General features: G+C 32.0%; 1 protein-coding gene and 1 long non-coding RNA gene across 13 annotated transcripts in view; one reads left to right on the forward strand and one right to left on the reverse strand.

Annotated features, from left to right (window-relative positions):
* LOC127739055 (alpha-mannosidase 2-like) overlaps window positions 1–26622 on the forward strand; it is a 231115-nt gene that overhangs the window by 34299 nt on the left and 170194 nt on the right. The gene's annotated exons all lie outside the window — the stretch shown is intronic.
* Window positions 20312–22375, reverse strand: LOC127739068 (uncharacterized). Its single transcript, XR_008000264.1, has 2 exons — window positions 22106–22375; window positions 20312–20736 (listed from the first exon to the last, which is right to left on the reverse strand). It is a non-coding gene; the product is annotated as an uncharacterized LOC127739068 (long non-coding RNA).

The raw sequence follows: 26622 nt of genomic DNA on the forward strand, positions 1-26622 counted from the left end.
GAATATATGGGGTTCTTTGATATGCTGAATCTAACCGTGTATTTAGATTTTTGATTTTTGGGCCCAGTTATCAACTTTGTCCACATTGAGGTCAAAAGGGTCCAAAATTAAACTTTGTTTGATTTCATCAAAAATTGAATTCTTAGGGTTCTTTGATATGCTGAATCTAACCATGTATTTAGATTTTGGATATTGGACCATAATAGGTGAATGTCCAATTTAAAATTTTTAAGTTCTTAGACCACATTCAATCTGTGTTAGAAACCTATGCTGTGTCAAATATTTAATCACAATCCAAATCCAAAGCTGTATCAAGCTTGAATGTTGTGTCCATACTTCCCCCAACTGTTCAGGGTTCGACCTCTGCGGTCGTATCAAGCTGCGCCCCGTGGAGCATTTTATTTTACTTTGGACATTGAACATTTCGTGAAAATTAACAGCTGTACAGACTTTCATTCTCAAATTATCACTAAAAAAAATGGCTCCAAGCTGTATTGCGAATGGGGCAATTCATGTCAATCCGACACATCTTGTTTGTGATCAATTCTGATTGGCTGGCTCATAGCATCAACTGTGCTTTAATTGTGAGGTTTCTGTCACTCTATATTTATTTTTTGTAGTACTGGGTACATGTGCCATTGTTTATCTTGATTGATGTCATGGTGTTGTGTCTCCTTCTTTGAATTATTATTTTGAGTCTGTCTTCTTATATTCTAACTGGAATTCCAACAGATAAATAGTTATTAACTTCAGGTTGTACGACAGGCAGTTAGGCTCCAAACTTTTTCTGTGCAATGACTTGAGAACTGTTCAATCAATCCTTTTCACATTTAAATATGTTTCCCCATTACAAAATGGAAGTAATTTATTTCTTATCAAGATTGGTCATGTCATGATATAAATCACCTTTAATGTCTCTTCTGAGCGAAAATAAGTTTAACCAGTCCTTTTCAAATTATGAATCTGAAGTAAATATAGAGGTCAAGGTAGATTTATGATGATTTTCACTTTCGTCATAATAATGGTCCTTTTTTGATGGAATCAAGACATATTAATATTTTGTAATGTTAACTTTAAAAACATTGAAAACCAGTCTTAAAAAAAATGGACTTAAGGTTTAATTTTTATACGACCGCAAAAATTAAAAATTTTTTGGTCGTATATTGGTATGACGTTGGCGTCGTCGTCGTCGTCTGGCGTCGTCCGAAGACACATTGGTTTTCGCACTCTAACTTTAGTTTAAGTGAATGGATCTCCATGAAATTTTACCATAAGGTTCAATACCACGAAAGGAAGGTTGGGATTGATTTTGGGGGTTATGGTACCAACAGTTAAGGAATTAGGGGCCAAAAAGGGGCCAGAAATAAGCATTTTTGTAACTTCCAGACAATAACTTGTGTGTAAGTGTATGGATCTCTCTGACATTGTACCACAAGGTTCCATATCACAAAGGGAAGGCTGTAATTAATTTTGGGGGTAATTGCCTCAAAATTTTAGGAATTAGGGGCAAAAAAAGGGGCAAAAAACAAGCATTTTTCTAGTTTCATGACAATAACTTGTGTGTAAGTGTTTGGATATTTCTGAAATTGTACTACAAGGTTCCATATCACAAAGGGAAAGGTGGAATTGAGTTTGGGGGTAATTGCCCGAAACGTTTAGGAATTGGGGGCCTAAAAGGGGCCAAAAATAAGCATTTTTCTAGTTTCCAGACAATAACTTGTGTTCAAGTGTATGGATCTCTCTGAAATTGTACTGCAAGGTACCATACCACAAAGGGAAGGCTGGGATTGAGTTTGGGGGTGATGAATCATAAGGGGGTTCAAAAAATTTAGGGGGGGGATTTTTTTTTTTTCTTTTTTTTTCTTTTTTTCCTTTTTTTTTTCTTTTAAAATTTTCCATTTTAAGTTGGTTATTTCTGATTAATATTTAAAAGCAAATAATAATGATATGGTAGGAGATACACACCAAACAGGATGTGTAAATTATTATATAATAAGTATTGTGCAATAGCAAGAAATTTTCAATTGCACAGTATTGCACAATAGCAAGAAATCTTCAATTGCACAGTATTGTGCAATAGCAAGAAATCTTCAATTGCACAGTATTGCGCAATAGCAAGAAATATCCAATAGCACAATATTGCGCAATAGCAAGAAATTGTCAATTGTACAGTATTGCGCAATAGCAAGAAATATTCAATTGCACAGTATTGTGCAAAAGAAGATACTTTGTATAAATTGCTTATTTCTTGATCAATTTCAATGGGGTTTTATTCTTGAATTCTTGGAGTTCTTTAATATGCTGAATCTAACCGTGTATTAAGTTTTTGGATTTTGGGCCCCGTTTTTAAATTGGTCCACATTGAGGTCCAAAGGGTCCAAAATGTAACTTTGTTTGATTTCATCAAAAATTGAATTATTGGGGTTCTTTGATATGCTGAATCTAACCGTGTATTTAGATTCTTAATTTTTGGTTCCGTTTTAAAATGGGTCTACATTAAGGTCCAAAGGGTCCAAAATTAAACTTAGTTTGATTTTAACAAAAATTGAATTTTTAGGGTTCTTTGATATGCTGAATCTAAACATGTATTTAGATTTTTGATAATGGGCCCAGTTTTCAAGTTGGTCCAAATCTGGGTCCAAAATTAAACTTTGTTTGATTTCAACAAAAATTGAATATATGGGGTTCTTTGATATGCTGAATCTAACCATGTATTTAGATTTTTGATTTATGGGCCCCGTTATCAACTTTGTCCACATTGAGGTCAAAAGGGTCCAAAATTAAACTTTGTTTGATTTCATCAAAAATTGAATTCTTGGGGTTCTTTGATATGCTGAATCTAACCATGTATTTAGATTTTGGATATTGGACCATAATAGGTGAATGTCCAATTTAAAATTTTTAAGTTCTTAGACCACATTCATTCTGTGTCAGAAACCTATGCTGTGTCAAATATTTAATCACAATCCAAATTCAGAGCTGTATCAAGCTTGCATGAATGTTGTGTCCATACTTGCCCCAACTGTTCAGGGTTCGACCTCTGCGGTCGTATCAAGCTGCGCCCTGCGGGGCATTTTATTATATTTTAGCTTTATATATATAACTGCCCTTCTGGAATAAGGGTCCTGATTGGTTGAAAATATTACTTTTGTTGTTACAGTGCTTATTACTAGACAATTACAACTCCTGTTGTTTATCAGAGTACCAGTAATGACCCTTTAATTTGCTTATCAAATTACAATGGCACTAATAAATGTGATGAACCTTTGCATGCTGTCAGTTTAATAGCAAAATGTTTTTATTTCATTTAAAATAAAATGCTTCGCTGAGCATAATAATAATAAAATATTAAGGACTACCAACATAATATCAATGGTTAGTAAAGCAATCATCATAAGCAATAGGTCAATTATATTTTGTGTATTAAAATAAATTGTATGTCTGTCTGACGGCATTTATCTGATCAATATGACATATCAAATTAAAATTATTCAAAAATTTAGGTATGACATAAGGACAACTACTTAATTTGGTTCCAGACTTTGGACAGATACATAAATGAAGCCTGAGTTGACCCGGTTTTTTGACATTATATATGTCTGAATTCAATCCAATCACAGGTGCCTGGGTACTGCTGGAGCTCGATATTTTTTATTGTTGTTTTCACTGATTAATATTCAATTTTCTACTTTTAAAAAGAAAACAATTTTGTTGAATAAACTGAATGTAAAATTGAGAATGGAAATGGGGAATGTGTCAAAGAGACAACAACCCGACCATAGAACAGACAACAGCAGAAGGTCACCAACAGGTCTTCAATGCAGCGAGAAATTCCCGCACCCGGAGGCGTCCTTCAGCTGGCCCCTAAACAAATATATATACTAGTTCAGTGATAATGAACGCCATACTAAACTCCAAATTGTACACAAGAAACTAAAATTAAAAATAATACAAGACTAACAAAGGCTAGAGGCTCCTGACTTGGGACAGGCGCAAAAATGCGGCGGGGTTAAACATGTTTATGAGATCTCAACCCTCCCCCTATACCTGTAGCCAATGTAGAAAAGTAAACGCATAACAATACGCACATTAAAATTCAGTTCAAGAGAAGTCCGAGTCTGATGTCAGAAGATGTAACCAAAGAAAATAAACAAAATGACAATAATACATAAATAACAACAGACTACTAGCAGTTAACTGACATGCCAGCTCCAGATTTCAATTAAACTGATTAAAAGATTATGTCTTCATCATATGAATATCAGGCACAATCCTTCCCGTTAGGGGTTTAGTATCATACCATCATAACATATATGAGAAGAACATAACCCGTGTCATGCCAACAACTGGTTTTTAAATAAATGTGTTTAGTGCCGATGCAAAGACCCTATAAGTGAATCAATATTAACGCCAAAATATGCAATCTTTAATGACCTGACAACAGTATCGTAACTATATCCCTTCTTAATAAGTCTATTTAGAGGTTTTGTTAGCTTCAGAGGTGAATACTGACATTTTTGTGCTTTATAAAGAATATTTCCATAAAAAATTGGATGTGAAATACCTGAACGTATAAGAAGTCTGCATGTTGAGCTATATTTACGAATGATGTCCTTATACCGATGATAAAATTTAGTAAATGTTTTGACTAGTTTGTGATATCGAAAACCCTGGTGTAATAATTTTTCAGTAATACATAAATTTCTCTCGTTAAAATCTAAAACATTGTTACATACACGAGCGAATCGTACAAGTTGAGATATATAAACACCGTAAGATGGTGACAAGGGAACGTCACCATCTAAAAATGGATAATTAACGATAGGAAATGAAAAATCATCTCTTTTATCATATATTTTAGTATTAAGATTTCCGTTAATGATATAGATATCAAGATCGAGGAAAGGGCAGTGGTCATTGCTAGTATTAGCTTTATTTAAAGTAAGTTCAACAGGATAAATTTCTTTAGTATACATACTGAAGTCGTCATTATTGAGAGCCAAAATATCATCCAAATATCTAAAAGTATTATTAAATTTGTGTATCAGATGTTGTTTCGATGGGTCTTTGCTGATTTTTGTCATAAATTGTAACTCATAGCAATACAAAAAAAAGGTCCGCAATAAGTGGTGCACAGTTAGTCCCCATTGGAATTCCGATAACCTGACGATATACGGAATCTCCAAAGCGAACAAAAATGTTATCTAGTAAAAATTCAAGGGCATATATAGTATCAAAGCATGTCCAATTGACATAGTTTTTTTGTTTATTGCTACTAAAAAATGACCTAAAAGAGTTTGAACATATATATTCTCATTCAGACTTTTTAAATGCCCATTTAATTAGGTGTGTGAATTTTTTCTTAATGAGAATATGAGGCAATGTGGTATATAGGGTAGAAAAATCAAAACTTTGAACAGATTCAAAATCACCAATATATGCATGCAATTTATCAAGTACTTCCAACGAGTTCTTGACACTCCAAAAGTAATTAATTCCACTATTTTCGAAGGCCTTATTTGAACAATTTATTATCAGGTTTTTGATTGTACCAAGTGTACTGGTAAGAAGAATAGACAATTTAGTAGTGTGATTGTTTTTCTGTGAAAAAAAACCGGATTATTTTAAGCATTACTGTCAAGTTTTATTATAATCAGTTCAAGAGTTTCAGAGAAATGTAGTATAATGTAAGACGACATCTTTAGGGATTTCGAGGAAAATTTCTTCGAAAAAACCAACACAACATCATGATAGAATATAGTTTTGACCAATAAATTCACCAATTAAGATGATTAATGATCAAATATTTACCTCATCTGCATTAAACTGTTGAATATGTTACACAAGATGACTCTAAAATGATAAAACCACTAATGTACCTCTTTGTCTTCATTATAAGGTCCCTCTTGGTCCATTTATACCTCACATTCCCTCAAATTTGAACTTTCTAGGCTTATTTATCAGAACTTTGTGGGAACTTTCACACATTTATGTAAGAAATGTGATATTAAATGAGAATTGATGTGTTCAAGATGATTGAGCTATCCATATAAAGGTTTTATGACGCCATGGAGGTTTCAATAAATCCTAATGTAAAATTAGGTTTATGCCACGTTCCAGAGAGGGTTTAATGGTCCCCTTTTAGTGAATAATTTGTTGTTACTGTTTCAAAAATAATTTCTTTACTTATAACTATATATATTTATTAAAGTATTACTTAGGAAAAAGTTTTCTATCATTGCACAATATAAGAAATAACTTCATTTAATAAGGAGAAAAAGTAAGAAAAACCTCCCCAAACACTGAGTATGGCTTGCTCTGTCTACTTATATTCATGGTATAGTTCTATTTCAATGCAATTTTCTCATTAAATGTGTTTTTGAGACTCAATCCACTCAGAATATTTCATTTTTTGTAATATTTCACGTAAAAAGAATGAAATTTTAACAAATAAGAGTACTCATAAGGTCAAAGGTGTATGTGCAGCTTCCCATATTAGGTGTAATAATACCACCATTGATTTTCCCCTATTTATAGTCTTTGTTAAATTTGCACTTTTAAAAAAAAAATGTGCAGAATTCATCTTTGTTTCAAATAAAGAAATACTTGGCATGAGTAAAGTTTTATCCTGTCCAGTACTATAGACAAAATTTCACATAACCATGATAACGTTTCGTTGCATATAAGAAAATAACCATCACTGGATGTTAACCAATCAAATTTTCACCTCTTTTTTACCTGTGTACAAGCTTCCCATATTAGGTGTAATACCACCATTGATTTTCCCCTATTAGTCTTTGTTAAATTTGCACTTTTCAAAAAGTTGTTCAGAATTTATCTTTGTTTCAAACAAAGAAATACTTGGCATGAGTAAAGTTTTATCCTGTCCAGTACTATAGAAAAAATTTCACATAACATTTCATTGCATATAAGAAAATAACCATCACTAGAAGTTAACCAATCGAATTTTCCCCTTTTTTTAACCTGTGTACAAGCTTTAGTAACCATGTAATCTGAAGTTTCCAAAATATTCTATAGAAACCTCAAACAAAAAAATAATGGTGCTTTTAAATACCCAAGATATAAGTTTATGACCCAGAAATGTTTTACTGCAATGAAATGTAGGGTTAATTACCTACAACTGTCAAATTCAAGGGAATATTTTTTTTCGACCTATTTTCGTATGCAACCAGATGTGACGTACTATGATTTGGTGGTTTTACACCTTTAGTAACCATGTATCCTCAAGTTTCCAAAATATTCTAAAGAAACACCAAATAAAAAAGTAATCACTAATGGTGCTTTGAAACGCAGAAGATTTATGTATAGACCCAGAAACTTTTTACTGCAATGAAATTTAGGATTAATTTCCTACAACTGTCAAATTCAAGGGAAAATTTTTTTCTACCCTTTTTCGTATGCAACAGGATGTGATGTACTATGATTTGGTGGTATTACACTTATATAAAGAAGACTTTTTTGTTGGATAAACTGAAAGTGATTTTTTCCCTTCGTAATACTAATGTTATTTCAAGAATTTCTGTCAAGTTTTATCATAATCAGTTCAGAAAAATCTAGTACAATGTTAGACAACATCTACAGCGATTCGAGCAGAATTTCTTCAAAAAATCCAAATCAAGCCGCATCATGATAGAATATAGTGTGGACCAATAAATGATCAAATATTGATCTCATCTGCCTAAAGCAGTATTATAAAATGTTCCAGGATTACTAAAACAAAATCAACTTTTCCTTGTATGATGAATTGATTTAGCTCCCCTTGTATTAGAATACGAAAAGTGTCTAAATTTTACCAAATGTATATATATATCCTTAAAAGTCATTTAATGCATGGGTGGATGGTTATGGTTTAACATTGTAGCAATGTACATTTATGTTGTTTCTGAATTTTCCCCAAAAAATGTTAAAATGTGCCAAATTCAAATATATCACTAAATCAATTTAAAATGTAAAAGTTTTCATAATGAAATAATATTTGACAGAACTGTACCAATAAATTTACAAAGTATATGCAAATATATTAAAATAAATCCTGTTGAGAAGTCTGACCAAGGGATGTGTATAATGAATAATATATCATTGGTCTGACCTAATACTTTGACCTAAATGTACATGTATAAATGTTAAATATGGTAAATTGATCAGATTCATCGAATGGGATTATCATTGAAATGATCAAAAGTATTGAATTTATATGAGTGATCAGACAGATCTACTAATTATAATTAAAACAGTCCCATTTTAGATTTAACAAGAAGATGCCACGAAATCGTGGTACAATTGGGCAAGTATTGAAAGAAAGAGTTTTTAAATTTTGCGGCAGTACGTCGAGTGAGCATGCGCAAAAGCGTATTAGACACGGATTGATAACGGTCTCCGAATTTGGATCTTTTCTCGAAAATTGGTGTTTTCTGTGGAAAAAAGAAGTACAAAACACTACATTTATACATCATATCACAAATGTTTCCGACTTTGTATGGTTTCAGAGGAGTTGTGGCTCAATGCAATCAGTTTCTTTAGCACTAAGATCAATTATATGATGTTACTTCTATTTTTTTATGATTTTCCCATGATACATGTTATATTCATGGGAATGTAGGTGGACTAGGTATTAATTTGGCAAAAGTACAAAATACTCATGAAACTGGTGACTAAATTGATCTATTCTCATGCGTTACATATAATGGATCAAGCTGAAAGTCAACATTCCTATGTTGGGGAACATTTTATACTATACAATGAAGGATGATCATTAAAAGCTCACCTGGCCGAATGTTGTTTGTCGTCATTGTTAATGTTTACAAAAAAATCTTCTCTTCTGAAATTGCAAAGCCAAATTTAACCAAACTTTACCACAATCATTATTTGGGTAAATAGTTTACAAGATGTGACCCTGCCTGCCAACCAGCATGGCCGACTGTTATTATGGCTAGAAATAGAACATAGGGGTAAAATGCAAGTTTTGTCTATTATCTTGAACACTGTTATGAATATAGAAATTCTGACAGGGGTATTAATACTCAGAATGTTGAAATCTACCTGTTGTCAATTTAAGTCTAAACTGTCAGACAACTTCTCATCGGAGTTACATGTATTGCTCTTAAATGTAGAATTTTACCATTTTTGTTCCATTTTTTCCTATAAGTTTGAAACTATAATAGATAGAAACTGTATTTAAGAAAAATTACCAGCAAGACAAGATCTACAAATTATAAGTCAACATAGCCGAAATTGTCAGAGGACTCTGCATTGCAGTTACTGCCCTTTAATGACGATTTTTTCCAATTTTTAGCAACTTTGCATCTAACAAAAATCTTCTCATCTGACACGTAACTTGGCCACAATCATTATTAGGGTATATTGTTTAAAAATTGTGTCCAATGACCCTACTGACAACCAACATGGCCTACATTGCTAAAAATAGAAGATGGGGTAAACTACAAGATTTGTCTATTATCTTCAAAACTGCTGTGAATAGAGAAAATCTGACAGACCTGTGCAGAAATGTTCAGAATGTTGAGATCCCAAATGTCTGCTTATGACAAAATGTCAGACGTCTCTTTATAGTAGTTATTGCCCTTAAATGTCAAATGTTATCAACGTTTCTGTCAAATATTTTGAAAATATATTAGATACAGAGAAACTTTTATTTAGACAAATGATAAACCAGACAAGATCTTAAAATAAGTAAAAGCAGTTTTTTGTTATTTTTGCCATCTAGTTCCTATGTACAAGTAAATCAAACTGTGAATTGATATATTTCAGAGCAACACCTTTTCTAAAATGTACAAAGGGAGACAATTCAATCTAAAATTATGAACAATTTGATTTCAGTGTAACTGAATGTAGATTTATACTCTGGAAAAAATAAATTTAAATGAAATAATATCTACATATTTAAGACTGCAGTCTGCACCAAAATCTTGTCCAATTACTAGTCTGAAGACAAATGTGTCTAAACAAAATTTTACAAAATTTTACTAGTCCAGGGCATCAGACTAGTGGCTTACGGTGCAGGCTGCTTTAAGAGACATCAGTTGGGTCATATATGTGTATATAGACGAACAATCTCTTTCAGAGCTTAAAAAGAGAGCTGCTAATACTTCTTTGAATCAAACATTTGTAAAGAAATGATTTAATGTAATATTTAGATATGATGCTTTTTTAAATCAATTATGATTGGCTAACTCCTTTAATACATTGCAGTTAGTCTTGAAAACGGTTTCTGTGAAGTGACTTGGAATTGTTTAACTAACCTTTTCAAATTTAGTTATGTTGTCTTTAATTTCAAATTTGGTTTTAAATTCAATACTCAAGATTTTCACTTACATTACTTGCTATGCGAATCCATTTTACATTTGAATCTGTTGTTTCTCATGTATAATTGAAGGTCAAGGTAGATTTATATAGGACCCTTGCAGATTAAAATTTGCAAATGGTCTGATCTATGCTGTGTTTCGTGGCTGGAAGTTGTAAAAAATTTTATTTAATCACAGCAAATACAAGATATTCAAATATATATTATGGCCGAATTCTTCAGTTGACTCATAATTATAGATTATCGTTGATAATAGCCGGTACGGCAAAAGTGAGAAAAGTAATCAAGTTGAGATGACAAATGATAATCTGTTTATCGCTATTTTACCTATGACGGCGTTGTTAATTTCATTGACAACGAGCACGTGCGCCCTTAGTTTCTAGCGATAATTTTAACTGTGCTGAGAAAGGAAATTATTAGTCAGTAAGATCAAAGGAAAATTTCGTAAAATAGTGATAATTAGAGTTATTGCTTGTTAATTACTATATTTTGGAATTTTAGTGTTTTTACCTTTATCTTGAAGACTATAATAGATGGACATTTAAAAAAGAAAAAAATGACCAGCAAGACAAGATCTATAAATAAGTCAGCAGGGCTGAAATAGTCAGTTGACTCATTATTGGAGTGTATTTGCTCTTTGTGGAGGATTTTTACCAATTTTTCTTTTTTTGCCGATTATCTTGAAACCTATATTAGATAGATAGACACTTTATATAGCATAAATGATCAGCAATACAAGATCTACAACAATGTACAAATGTACAAATAAGTCAACATGGTCGAAATTGTTATTTGAGTTCTTGTACTTTAATGATGATATTTACTAGTTTTTGGCATTTTTGTCTATCATCTTTAAACTCTAAAAAAGAGTGGCGAAAGAGACCAAAGGGCCATTCAAACTCATAAGTCAAAATTAAACTGACAACGCCATGGCAAAAAAAAGAAAATGCCCAAAAGATGGTCAACAGTATACAAAACACAACATAGAAAACTCAAGACTGAGCAACATGAACCCCACCAAAATCCAGAGGTGATCTCAAGTGCTCCGAAAGGGTATAAAAGATAGATAGGAACTTTAAATAACAAAAATGATCAGCAAGGCAAGATCTACTTTAAAGTTAAATTTTGCTGATATAGTTTAAATAGTAGACTCTGTATAGGAGTGATTGCCTTTAAGTGACGATTATATTTAGCCTGTTTTGTGACAGCGTAACATTGGACAAAAAAAAAGTGGACTGGTATTAACTGTAAAAAATAACCTTGCCCAAGACAGGATAAAAATGGATATTTTGTTCTACAGCATGCAGAACTTTGCAAGGAATAGTTGTGTACAAAAAGTGAAATTATGGTTCAGTGACTTTTAAAGTACTGTTACCTTGAAAAGTGAAAAACTCTCTTATTATGCGTAATAGGATAACTATATTTTGTATATGGGTTCCTTGTAAGGTCTAGTCATGTCTGTCAGGTAGGGTTCACCTGGTGTCGACCTCATTTCATGGATCTGTGATCAAGGTTAAAGTTACGTGGTCAAGTCCTTATCTCAGATACTATAAACAAAAGGCCAACTATATTTGGTGAATGGAATGATTGTAAGGTGTGCATGTCCGACAGGCAGTTTTCATCTGACCTCAATTTCATGGTTCATTGGACACTGTTTTTTTTCTCACTCCCGAGACGAAAGATACGTGGTTTGGTACGTATCTCAGGTACTATGAGCAATAGTCAACTATATTTGGTGTATGGAATGATTGTAAGGTGTACATGTAAGACTGGCAGGTTTCATCTGACTTGACCTCAATTTCATGTGTCATTGGACAATGTTTAGTTATTGTAGTTTGGTATATATTTCTCAAATACTAGTACTATAAGCAATAGGGCCACTATAATTGGTTTATGGAACAATTGTAAGGTGTACATGTGTGTCTGGCAGGTTTCATCTGACCATGACCTCATTTTTATGGTTCATTGGACAATGTTAAGATTTTGTGGTTGGATGTCAGGTATTGCTAGTGTCATTGGACAATGTTTAGTTATTGTAGTTTGGTATATATTTCTCAAATACTATAAGCAATAGGGCCACTATATTTGGTGAATGGAATGATTGTAAGGTGTGCATGTCTGAAAGGCAGTTTTCATCTGACCTCAATTTCATGGTTCATTGGACACTGTTTTTTTTCTCACTCCCGAGACGAAAGATATGTGGTTTGGTAGGTATCTCAGGTACTGTGAGCAATAGGACCACTATATTTGGTGAATATAATGATTATAAGGTGTACATGTCTGTCTGACATGGTTCATTTTACACACTCGGCTCTGACCTCTTTTAGAACATTGATAATGTTAAGTTTATGTGATACTGTAAATTCAGAAATTATTGCTACAGGGTTATAATCGCAATAATTTAAACTCGCATTTTAAAATTTTTTATATGGATTAAACAGGTTTTTTTTCAATATCGCAAAAATTAAAATCGCATTTTAGTCTAAAATGATAAAATCGCTATAATAAATGCACGCAATAATTTCTGAATTTACAGTACTTGTAGTAAAACCTTCAAATTACAAACTTTCATCTGCATTTCTTTGCACCTGTCCTAATTAAGTCAGGAACCTGTTGTTCAGTGGTTGTCGTTTGATGATGTGGTTCATAAGTGTTTCTCATTTCTCGTTTTTTTATATAGGTTAGACTGTTGGTTTTCCTGTTTGAATTGTTTTACACTAGTCATTTGGGGCCCTTTATAGCTTGCTGTTTGGTGTAAGCCAAGGCTCTGTGTTGAGGGTGTACTTTGACCTATAATTGTTTACTTTTTATATTGCGGTCGTATATTGGTATGACGTTGGCGTCGTCGTCGTCATCCGGCGTCGTCCAGCGTCGTTGTCATCCGAAGACACATTGGTTTTCGCACAATAACTTTAGTTGAAGTGAATGGATCTCTATGAAATTTTACCATAAGGTTCAATACCACAAAAGGAAGGTTGGGATTGATTTTTAGGGTTATGGTACCAACAGTTAAGGAATTAGGGGCCAAAAAGGGGCCAAAAATAAGCATTTTTGTAACTTCCAGACAATAAATTGTGTGTTAGTGTATGGATCTCTCTGACATTGTACCACAAGGTTCCATATCGCAAAGGGAATGCTGGGATTGATTTTGGGGGTAGTTGCCTCAAAATTTTAGGAATTAAGGGGCAAAAAACAAGCATTTTTCTAGTTTCATGACAATAACTTGTGTGTAAGTGTATGGATCTTTCTGAAATTGTACTACAAAGTTCCATATCACAAAGGGAAAGCTGGAAATTGAGTTTGGGGGTAATTGCCCAAAACGTTTAGGAATAAGGGGCTAAAAATAAGCATTTTTCTAGTTTCCAGACAATAACTTGTGTTCAAGTGTATGGATCTCTCTGAAATTGTACTGCAAGGTACCATACCACAAAGGGAATGCTGGGATTGATTTTGGGGGTAATTGCCTCAAAATATAAGGAATTAGGGGCCAAAAAGGGGCAAAAAACGCATTTTTTTAGATTCAGGACAATAACTTGTGTGTAAGTGTATGGATCTTTATGAAATAGTACTACAAGGTTCCATATTACAAAGGGAAAGCTGGGTTTTAGTTTGGGGGTAATTGGCCTCAACGTTTAGGAATTTGGGGCCAAAAAACAAGCATTTTTACAGTTTCCAGACAATTAAACTTGTGTTCAAGTGTATGGATCTCTCTGAAATTGTACTGCAAGGTACCATACCACAAAGGGAAGGCTGGGAAAAAGTAAAATCACAAAAATACTGAACTCCGAGGAAAATTCAATCGGAAAGTCCCTAATCACATGGCAAAATCAAATGACAAAACACATCAAACGAATGGACAACAACTGTCATATTCCTGACTTGGTACAGGCATTTTCAAATGTAGAAAATGGTGGATTGAACCTGGTTTGATAGCGCTAAACCTCTCACTTGTACGACAGTCTTATCAAATTCCGTTATATTTACAACGATGCGTGAACAAAACAGACATTATAAATAAAATAGTCAAAATATGGGTACAGCAGTCATCACTGTGTTACAATATCAAAACAAACAATTATTTACAAAAAAAGCACAAAAGCATCTATCAAATTAAAAACCACATTCATTGCTTCGCGTGTCTGACGTCAGAAAATGTAAACGTCATATAAGAAAAAAGTTTGTCATTCAATGTTTATTCAAAACAATTTTATAATTTCACATGGGGAATGTTGGTATACAGGGTTAAAAAATCAAAAGTTATGTTAGAATTAATTTTAGAAATAGACCGAGATTTAAAATTGTCCAGAAGTTCTTTAGAATTTTTAAGAATCCACATATGGTAAATACCACTATGCGAGTAAAATAAATTTGTCGTTCGTCGTTCAAAGTATTTTCAAATTTATAATAGAACAATAACATAATGACATATAATAGAACAATAACATAATGACGGGATCTTTTAAAGTACAGAGTCACGTTATAAGAACCACAGAAACACAAAAAGTCGCATATACAAAACACACCAGCAAAAATGAAAGATAATACAAACACATTGACGGGATGTATAAGTACCTAGCCACGTCAAATGGATATCACAGAAAACAAACCAAACAGTAAAAGTAATATTAATAATAGAACAAAGACAAATGAAAGAACAATATTACACGTTGTTAAGATGATAAATAACGTCAGTATGCAGAATCTATACTTCAAGACCATCATGTATTATTTGTGAGTTTGATACGGAATATTTATCAACAAGGTCTTGGTACCTTCCGATGAACTTTTTTTAGAAAAAGGACGAGACGTTCTTTGACATACCCCTGGTTCATCAACTTACTGCTCAGACACTGGTGACGTTTTACAAAGTCTGAGTAGGAGCTGCAAGCTCTTGAATATCGAATAAGTTGGGAAATGTATATCCCATATGCAGGTGAAGTTGGTATATTGCTACTAAGGTGGGGGAAATTTATAATTTTAAAATTAAAATCATCTCGTTTGTCATTGGGATTGAGTTTGGGGGTGATGAATCATAAGGGGGTTCAAAAAATTGGGGGGGGGGGGGGGGGGATTTTTTTCCCTTTTTTTTTTTCTTTAAAATTTTCCATTTTAAGTTGGTTATTTTTGATTTATATATAAAAGCAAATAATAATGATATGGTTTGATTTCATAAAAAATTGAAATATTGGGGTCTTTGATATGCTGAATTTAACCATGTATTTAGATTCTTAATTTTTAATCCCGTTTTCAAATTGGTCTACATTAAGGTCCAAAGGGTCCAAAATTAAACTTAGTTTGATTTTAACAAAAATTGAATTCTTCAAGGGTTCTTTGATATGCTGAATCTAACCGTGTATGTATTTAGATTTTGGATATTGGACCATAATAGGTAAATTAAAAATTTTTAAGTTCTTAGACCACATTCATTCTGTGTCAGAAACCTATGCTGTGTCAAATATTTAATCACAATTCAAATTCAGAGCTGTATTAAGCTTGAATGTTGTGTCCATACTTGCCCCAACTGTTCAGGGTTCGACCTCTGCGGTCGTAATAAGCTGCGCCCAGCGGAGCATTTTATTACACATTGTGACTTAGATGGAGAGTTGTCTCATTGGCATTTATACCACATCTTCTTATTTCTATTTCAACATATTAAATTCAATCATAAGTAAATCAGACGAGACATTTCAGTGTGTGCACTCTTGTTATCTACAGGAACATTAATGTAGTAAAGTTTAGTTTCAGTATTGAGAATACTTACACCACACCCAGTTTAGCTTAATGTGAACATGGCCTAATACATTTAAATTGTTTGATTCTAATGCATACTGTTTTCTTTTTACAATTACTGTTTTCTTTTTTGAATAATATATGTGATTTGAAAAAAAGATAAAAATATTTTTATCATATGAAAAAATGAACAAACATGTATTCTAATAATAAATGATTTGGACGCCTTAATGAAGGCAGATGTTATGTCTTTGATATCATTGAACACTGTGCACAGATAGACTTCTATTAAAAAATAAAATAAATAGCATTTTAAATTGTATAAACAAAAGCTGTATATGGTTTATAATCACTACTATCACTTATTTCAGTTGACACTATCATCATTCCTGTTTCTCTGTTGATGTCTATTACCCAAGGATCTTTGATTCCATCATCCTCTGATAGTATTGTCTGACAGGTTTTACCATCTGGTGATACTACCACGATACTGTTGTTTTCAGAAGAAGCTATATAAACAAAGCCATTCTTGTCTAATGTAAGTTCTCGTGGTCTGGCAATGTCTTGGTGCTGAAATGTCCACAAAAGTTCTCCACCACTTTTATAGCAGCAGACTTTATTTTCACTGATTATGGTACTATAGATATTTCCTTGGAATAATGAAATACGGAACACTCTTTTCATTCCTTCTAAGCTGGTATATGACATGTCATTCAGATTCACTGTAGTACACTGGTTGCCATTATTGATGAACAAAGTTTTACCATCACTTGCTACACCATAACAATCATGAGAAAGTTTAATTGTTTGAATAATTTTACTTTTATTTACATCCACTAATGATGTCTTGTTTGCTCGTCCTAATGTGACAGCCACTGTATTATTTCTGACAAAGCATGCACAATATATATTCTCTGTGAATGTAACAACTTTTCTGATGAAGATGCCATTATTACTGAAGAGCAGTAGTTCTTGTTTGCTCTGATCAAGTATTATAAATTTTCTATCAGATAATATAAGACAGGCAGATATACTTCAAGACTTCATATCGTCTGGAAGTGTCAGTCTTGTCAACAAGGATGGATTTATTTGTTCAATTCCGGGAACATTTAGAACCAAGTGCTGAGCTTGATCTTTTCTTCCAGCATTTATTTTTAGAGTAGAAGAGGTGATATTGATATTGATATCACCAAATGATTTGACATCTTGTAAAATTGATTGAAGAGCAGATGAAATGTTAACCTCTAGATTCTTTTCAATGAAGTGTTCTCCACTTTCTAAATCTTCTAAATATTTTGCTGTTTGTGATGTAGTTTTCTCAATCTCTCTCAGACCAATATACATCTGTAGCTCTGTTGCATATTGCTTCATTTTGGAAAACTGGCTCTGCATTTGGTCAATCTTACTGGCTCGCTGTTCTATTTGTTGCATGAGAGTGGCCATGTTAAATTTCAACTTTGAATGTTTGGACTCTAAATCATTAAGTATGTCTTGTTCTAATTTGTTTAAGTAATCATTCATCAACTTCCTCATAGACTTGATTTCCTCAACAGCTTTTGTTTTCTGAGAATCGATGGTACTGGTCCTGGATTTCAGATACTTTATGGCTGTATCTAAGTTTTCCTTCACATCCTTCATATCTTGTGCAAAAAGTTGAACTGAGGCAGATGATTTTACTTGCTGCAGAATATCAGACAAGGGTTTCATGTCTTGACATTTCTTGTGTTTATCAGTGATACACTGGACACAGGCGTGGAAAGAACAATAAAGTTCAAACTTCTTCTTGTGGTCTCTGCACTGACTACTTATTTCTTGCATGAATGTGGGTAACTTTTGGTAATCTACAGCTGACATGGTTTTATGGTTCTTAGACAGATGTGACTTGCTGTGAGGTTTTTCACAGTCTCCACAAAAGAAAACCTCACATTCTGTGCACCATGTGACTGCTGAGTTGGGGATCCCATCATCATGACAAATTGTACAAAGGTTCTTGACTGATGAGGCCATTCTCTTTAAATCTGAAATACATGTATATTGAAAAAATTATGTAAAGTAAAACTACTCAGTTATACTTAAGGATGTACACCTCTGAGGAGCCAAAAATTTCTAGAATAAAACTTTTTTTCTTAACCTGATTTTTGGGTTTAAATGACTGTAAAAAAATAATTGGTGAAGAAAAAATTATATGGTGGTGCCCAATTTTTACCCATTTTTGGGCTATTATCATGAAAACAATCACAGTTTCACAACGAAACTTTTTTTTCATACTTTCACTAAAGATGAAGTGGACCAATCTGAATAAATTTAACTTAAAAAAACTATGGGTAGGTGTTAATATAAGAAAGTTTTATAAAATTTTGTTGCTTTTTTGTGTCAAATTTACCTGATGATGTTGTCAATTTTGTAAATTTGGGATTTTTCTCTTTTTTCAGAACAAAAAGCATATTATTTCAACTTCTTTGTTATAAATGATTGAAAAAATACATATCTAAGAAATTTGAAAAGAAAAAAATTGATATGGGATGTACATGTATCTGGTAAAATCATTTCTTGTACCCCTCACCCATTTTCTCAACATTTTGGCTAATGAGACTGACTTGATTGGTTTTAAAATTTTAAAATTTTATTGTAAATACACAATTTTTTCACAGAGTTTTAAAAGTTTGATTATAATATTTTTTTAAATTCATTGATATTTTCCACTTGTATCACATGTTTTGGAAATAATTCCAGAACAAGATTTCAACGAGACTGAAACGTCAGAAGATATAAATACATCCTTAAAATAGTTTATCCAAAAAAATTACTGTATTAGTACATTTGTAACAAGATTATAAATGGATGCTTCATGTCCTGATAAGATTGTGACAAATATAGAACATGCTACATGCTCACAATTATAACATACTTATCATGTGAATTAAAAATGTTCTACACTTGTGACATGTTTATAGTCAGATTTGTAAGCAATTAAAAGGAAGGTATTAACTGAAACTGTTGAAACAGCTAAACTTATTTTTAACTGGTTTTAAGCCCTTCATTGTTTTAGCAATCATACTAGTAAATGTAAATACAAACCATGCAGTTTTCTATCATCTTGACAATGTCTTGTTCATTAGGGAACAACCATTTCACTTTTTAGGGAGGGGATTATAGTTTTTGTCGTAATAAATATATTTCATAACAAAAATTTTATACCTTGCAGTCATCAATTATTTTTTTTATGGAAGTTAACATTAAAGTTAATGGCCAATACCCTTAATATGATTTTTTTCCTTTTTCTTGGATTCATTGTAAAATATTTTTATTTTCAAGGTTGAGAGTCAGAATATTACTTTTTGATTAAAAAAACCATAACATGGCTTATTGATGCATGATACCCTCCAGGCTTTTCTCTTTCTATTAATTTATAATAGACAAATAGTGAGAGAAGATAGATAACAGGAGCCAATTAAGCATTGAAATAGAAAATAACAGACAACACCATAGCCAAAAGAAAAGCTATGACATTTTATGTTGTCTATCTATGTCTTTGGAACGCTGTTTGATTACTGACATATATATATATATATATACTACACATTTTCTTTATACAATTGGTACTGGGAAAAATGATCCGTATTATGTTAGACTTTGCAAACCAGCTGCGACTAAAAAAGTTTTTTGTAAAAAAAAATAGTTTTATTAATTAAAATTTCTCTGGTGTTAAATGCATTAATTGTCTATGAAATATTTTCCATTGTTTTTGCCAATTATCTTGAAAAGAAAAATAGATAAAGAGAAACTGTATACAACAAGGGATCAGCAAAAAGAGATCTGCTAAAACTATATATATACCCTACTGAAAATGTAAAGTGGGATTTCACTGAAAATACCAGTGGAGTTCCATCAGAGTTCCATTGGAATACCACTGTATTACCACTGGGAAATTTGGTCGGGATTTTCATTGGACTTTCATTGTTTTCCATTGGGATATCAGTGGAATATCCAGTGGGATTCTGGTGAATACTCCAGTGGAATACAGTGGAAATTCCATTGGAATACCAGTGAAAACTTCGTTGGAATACCATTGTTTTCCCACTGGACATTTATTGTTTTCTACTGGGATACCAGTGGAAATTGTAACAATCAACCAAAGAAAACCAGTGATATTTCAATGGAAATTGACAATTCCACTGAAATGTTAGATATCATTTTGCATGCACTGCTTATTTTTGAATGAATTAATAAGAAAACTTGAAATAAGACAATAACCATTTTAATGCAAGTCAACAATTAAAGAAATTACAACAGTTTATACATCATCCACATTTAAGACCTTTTAAACGAAAAGATCAACCTCTTTAAAATATTAGCGTTGATAAATTATAATTTTTTAGTCAAAGATGTATTTACTTAATTGTACATGTAAGTCATTTTTCTGGTTAAATCATTCATAAGTCCATGGTAACTTTTGGTCCTCTTGAAATCTTTTACAAATGGTTTTAATTTTCAATTTTACAAATTTGTTTATTGTGCATTAAACAAACAAAAATGTCCAGTTTACATGCATACGAAATACTTTGTCAGTTTGGTCAGTTTTCTTCATCATCCATTGATATTATTCATGAATTAAGTCCAAAGTTTCTGCATTCCAATCCTGTTTCATTAAGTCTTCATTGATTAATCTGAAAGAAAAAAAATCATACATCATAACATGCATAGAATTTTGAATTAAATAACATTACAATACCATGCTCCAGTCTGCAATTATTCAAAAATATATGTTACTGGCATATTTTATTTGTGTGGAATTTATTCACAACATTTATACACTAAGAGCAATTTAGACACATGTATGTCTATTGTTGAAGACTATGTGTTCTCTAGATATCTTTGGCTATAGTTGTTGGGTTGCTGTCTCTTAGACTTATAACACATGTACACATCTCTTTTTATCAAAATAGACTTTTATTGTTCATGGATCAGGTGTCTCTCAAAGCCAAATAAAATAGTATGTGTGGTTCCAGTTACATTTAAAAAAAAATTAGGGTAGGTAGGTAATAATTTTTTTTATTTTATGTTTTTTTTTTACATTGAGTCTATCATGTCTGCAATTATTCAAAAATATATGTTACTGGCATATTTTATTTGTGTTTGTGTGTAATTTATTCACAACATTTATACACTAAGAGCAATTTAGACACATGTTTGTCTATTGTTGAAGACTATGTGTTCTCTAGATATCTTTGGCTATAGTTGTTGGGTTGCTGTCTCTTAGACTTATAACACACATCTCTTTTTATCAAAAAAGACTTTTATTGTTCATGGATCAGGTGTCTCTCAAAGCCAAATAAAATAGTATGTGTGGTTCCAGTTACATTTAAAAAAAAATTAGGATAGGTAGGTAAGAATTTTTTTTATTTTATGGTTTGTTTTTACATTGAGTCTATCATGTCTATGGGAGCAACATTCTGACTTACAGTACTTACTGAAAAATGACAAAAAAATCTTTAGGGTAGGCTATTGTTAAGACTAAAAAAAAGGTAGGTAAGGTAATTGGAACCACGCATATATTTTTATTTAGCCTCATATTATCCTTCCCTTTGTGTTGTGTTTGTTGTTGGTTTACTGTCTGGTTGAAGCATACCAGACACCTCATTTTGTTCACATAATAGCCATGATTAACCATTGTGCATGATGATGAGATCAATGTTTTTGAGATGTGTTTACAGCTTATAGATCTTTAGGGATTTTTTGTGTTGCATGTCCATCCAAATCAGAACATGACAAAATTAAGTTGAATGTGCCTGACATTGTGTAGTAAACTGTAAACATCTTTCCTTGATTGTGAAGGCACACAATGTAATTCAATATTGAATAATAAAATTATTATTACATTCCCACCTCCCCCTTTTCAGAACACCAAATGGTCATCAGAGTGTGAACTAACAGAGCCCATGAATGAAACTAAAGGGGGTGTATATCTTTTTTTTTTAATTTTAATTAAAAATATTCATGATGTAAAAATCAAATGTAAAATCTCTTAAAAATTACCTGTATCTGCTGTACGTCTGCCCTACATCAGCACATCGTCTCATCGTAAATTCTTGGTTCAACAGCTAATGTCATACCTAAATGTTCTGCCTTTAATGTCTATTTCTTTATTTATCGAAGGTTGTTGAGTATTAATTATTATTAACATGATTAATGTAACCACAGCTGGACAATGCTGGACAGGATACATACTCGTACAATATTTTTAGTTTCAAATTTGAACACATTCCGTGTATTAATGATAACGACTATCTGATTGGCCGATCGGAAATCCCGCAAATAGAGTTATCCAAACAAATCAGCGGTTTTATATATAGTCTGGTAGAAAAATGGCAGCCTCCATGAATGTAAACATGTGTGTTGAAAAACAACATTATAGATTACAGTTTCACGAATTTTCTGCTCAAATTATGCCAAAACACTGACATTTAGCGTACAATTGATCGGAGCGGATTATATGTGAAATGTTTCTATAGATTAACTTATATGACCCGAGTTCCAGTGCCGAGTTCAGGACATGAAAATGATGAAAAATTCATCACACCGACAAAGTTAAGATACCGAAACAGTTTATAGAACAATGTGGAAAATGAAAGCCGTTCACATTACTTTTCTCAAAAGAACATTAGACAAGTAACAGTTTATGAACATGATGAAGTCAAAGGAGAAATAATTATATTATTGTATACATGTAGACTGTAGTGCAGGGCAGTTGCCAGTACGGTCACTTGAAGAAAAAAACGGAGTTATCCTAACAATTCGTACAGTCTGAAGATAATTTCTGCAACAGATCTGTTTAAAACGGCCCTTTTAAGAGCCATGCACATTTTTCAAAAAGAATCTTAATTGTTTTTGTTCGTTAAATCAAACAGAATCTTATTCTCAACCCAATTTGATATAAAATATTCATTTCTTTATTTATATTATCTGATTATTGCACATTTAATTTTATTTCTTAATAGTTAAAATTTATCCTTTCAATGTACTGTCATACTCATAGGCTATATGGTGATGCATTATATTCACCCTACATCTCAGGAGCTACCATTTTACTTATTTTATATGGGGGGGGGGGGGGGGGGGGTCTTTCAGACCAAATGATAATTTTCATTTGTTACTAGGCAAGTGATTTCATATTACATTTAACCATGTAACATTTTTTGAAAAAATGTTTCATATACATATATATGTAGGTTTATGAAATATTCATTACATCCCATATATTATCACGATTATAATATTTAATTTCTTATCAGGCCAGCAAATTATATGTTACAAATTAAATCCTTTATATAATAATCATGCACTTAATTATTTGAAAAATTTAAATTAGAAGTATATATTCCTTTAAATTTCTAAGTCCAAAATTCCACTGGAATATTTGCATTAAATCAAAACTCCACTGAAATATAAACAATAATATTCCACTGGAAATTAATTGGAAAATCTTTGGAAGTTTCATTGGAAATTTCACTGATTTTCCATTGGAATTACAGTGTGAAAAATATTCCAGATGTTTTGGATGAAATTCTAATGGGATTCCATCGGAATATTTTTTTCCACTGAATACCAGTGTAATTTCACTGGAAATCCAGTGGAATCCCGTACTCATTTTCAGTAGGGTATAGTTGAGAGAAACTATGAACAACAAAAATGATCATCAAAACAGCGAGAGAGTCCATTGATAGATCAAACTGAGCCACACAGGCTCTTCTTTAGAGCATCTAGTTATTCTCTAAGTTACAGATATTTAGAAAAAAATACACAGAAAATAAGAGTAGACTTTTATGCTTTCTACTTCAAAATTTTGGACTGTGTCAGAAGACTTTGATCAAACAGTAAATTCTCCGGTTCCTGTGTGTTTTCAACCAGTGTAAATTATTGTTTCTGCTTTCTGTATAAAACAAGCAAGGATTACTTATTGTATGCAGTTATGGACTGTTGCCAGAGTTTTATAAATTCTGAATTTAATTAATAAAATAAATGATCAATTGAATAATTCGAACATTCTTACCATGAACAAGTTGATAGAAAGGAAACTGCACAGGGAAGTAAAATGTCCAATATCTGGGACACTTAGTATATATTATTGATTTAAATTTGAATACTTGTCTCAACAGTTAAATCATTTTGTATGAATACAAATTTGATACCACTAATATATGTTTTGATTTAAATGCATATATTTGTCATAGTACATAAAAGCATTCAACAATCTTTAAAGAATCTCCGATGTGTGTAAGCAAACAAATCTAAAAATGAATTTTTTGTACATTCAATAAAAACAACTTTCATATTTTTTTAATTTATTATGCATCTTAAAATATTATCAACTTTGAATTAGTTTTAGTATAATTATGTGAGACTTTCATGACATAATACATGTAATTCCTCAACATGCTCAAGGCAGATGGAGAATTGATTTTCAGAAATTAGAAACAAAGAATTATTTGAATCAGGAATTATTTCAAATTCTGGAAAATTGATAAGGAATGTATGATGAAAATAAACCAAATACAGGAGAGTTAGCCATGCATGCATATGTAAAAAGGGGGTTATTTAATTTATACTGAAATATAAGCAAATGTAACTTGAACCTCAGCCGTGCAAGCATGGTTTACTTTTTGCAAATTGTGACTTGGATGGAGAGTTGTCTCATTGGCACTCAAACCACATCTTCTTATATTTTATATCTATGATCTACTAACTCCTAAAGTTGGTTAGTTTTCATCATACATATCTTTTCAGTTTTCCAGAATTCAAAATTATTTCAGAATCAAATAATTCATTTTTTAAAGTTCAATTACTACTTAATAGGGATACATGTATGAACCAGATATAGTGAAGAAGAGAAAACTTTGTTTTCAGACAAAGGTACCAATAACAAGGATTCCTCATACATTACATAACAAGGCCATGTCAGCATACAAACTGATTTTATCTGTACGACAAAGTTAAAACTCAAAATATCCTCCGACATATTGGTGTATAAACTGAAAGATACCTGGGAAAATAGGATAGAAAACTAGACGTATAGGATATATAGCTTTTCAACAAGTTACTCGTAATCCATCCTTATTAAAAATATGACAAAGTCTGTAAAGGTACTAAAATATACTTAAACATCAATATCTGCACTGTATATAAAAAAGGGTGAGAAAAATCAAAGTCCAATGAACAATTGCTAGGATGAAACCAAAATTGATAAAATAGCTTCATTACAAACCCCACTAAAAACACAGCTTTAACTAAGTGATCTCAGCTTTTGAGTTCTGACTGGTTGATTCCAGTTTCATTACTTATTTTACACTAAAAAACAAAATGGTTTTCACAAAAAAATTGTTTGTCAACATGTCCATGCCCACCTCGAAAAAAGAATGGTCGGTGCATTATTACATCACTTTTTAAAGAGGATATCTATAAATATATCAAAATCATTGTTGAAAATCCATTAATTCATGAAATGTTTGGTCAAAAGTAGATCAGTATATTGTACACTGTTGGTTAGATGGCTGCATTATTTGATCATTTGAAAGTATATTAAGATGAGATAAAAAAGGAGAAAATCTCATTGAGACTATAATTATTTTTAAACGATGCATGATAGAACAGGTTAAATTCTCCTTCGCCATGCTCGTTTGAATTTAAAACATTTCTTTACTAAAATCCTTGATATGATAAATAAAACAAAACTCTAGGTATAGGTCTAGTTGCTCACAGTAACTTCTCTTTTCTAGCAAGCAATGTTAATTAACATTATAAACCAATATATTATAACAACAATATTCAAAACACAAACAAAATGATCCAATACATTTAAATGGACTGAATTCAAACTTGATATTATAATCATACATTAATATGCGACAATAAACTGCAAAATGACTGTCGTAGTTACTGTGAGCACCTTTCGATGATGTGACACCCAAAAATTTTCTTTATGTAATATAACGGAAACCCACCTTTTAAACCACCAGTAGTTCATGTGCATATATATTACCCATATATATTAATATCCAAAACAAGAACCTGTTATACAACTACTCTCACTAATCAGTTTTGAACATATAAATAGTATAACTATAACACAGGGAAAAACCCCTGAAGTCTCAACGAAAAGAAATTTAAATCTATATATAAGCACTCATATGAAGAGAAATAAAATTAATCTGTGTTAGACCAACCAAAAAAAAATTCCTACCTACCTACCTACCTACTCTAAATTTTCTCGCCTACCCTTTATTGTTTTACAGAAATATTTAGTGAAGCACTTTTTATGCCCCACTTAAGGGTATTATGTTGTTCAGTCTGTGCGTCCATTCGTTCGTCCGTTCGTCTGTCCGTTCGTTCATCCATCCATTCCTTCCTTCGTTCGTCTGTCCATCTGTCCCGATTCAGGTTAAAGGTTTTGGTTAAAGTTTTTGGTCAAGGTAGTTTTTGATGAAGTTGAAGTTCAATCAATTTTAAACTTAGTACACATGTTCCCTATGATATGATCTTTCTAATTTTAATGCCAA

Source organism: Mytilus californianus, unplaced genomic scaffold, assembly GCF_021869535.1.
Source record: "Mytilus californianus isolate M0D057914Y unplaced genomic scaffold, xbMytCali1.0.p SCAF_4, whole genome shotgun sequence".
Lineage (NCBI taxonomy): Eukaryota > Metazoa > Mollusca > Bivalvia > Mytilida > Mytilidae > Mytilus > Mytilus californianus.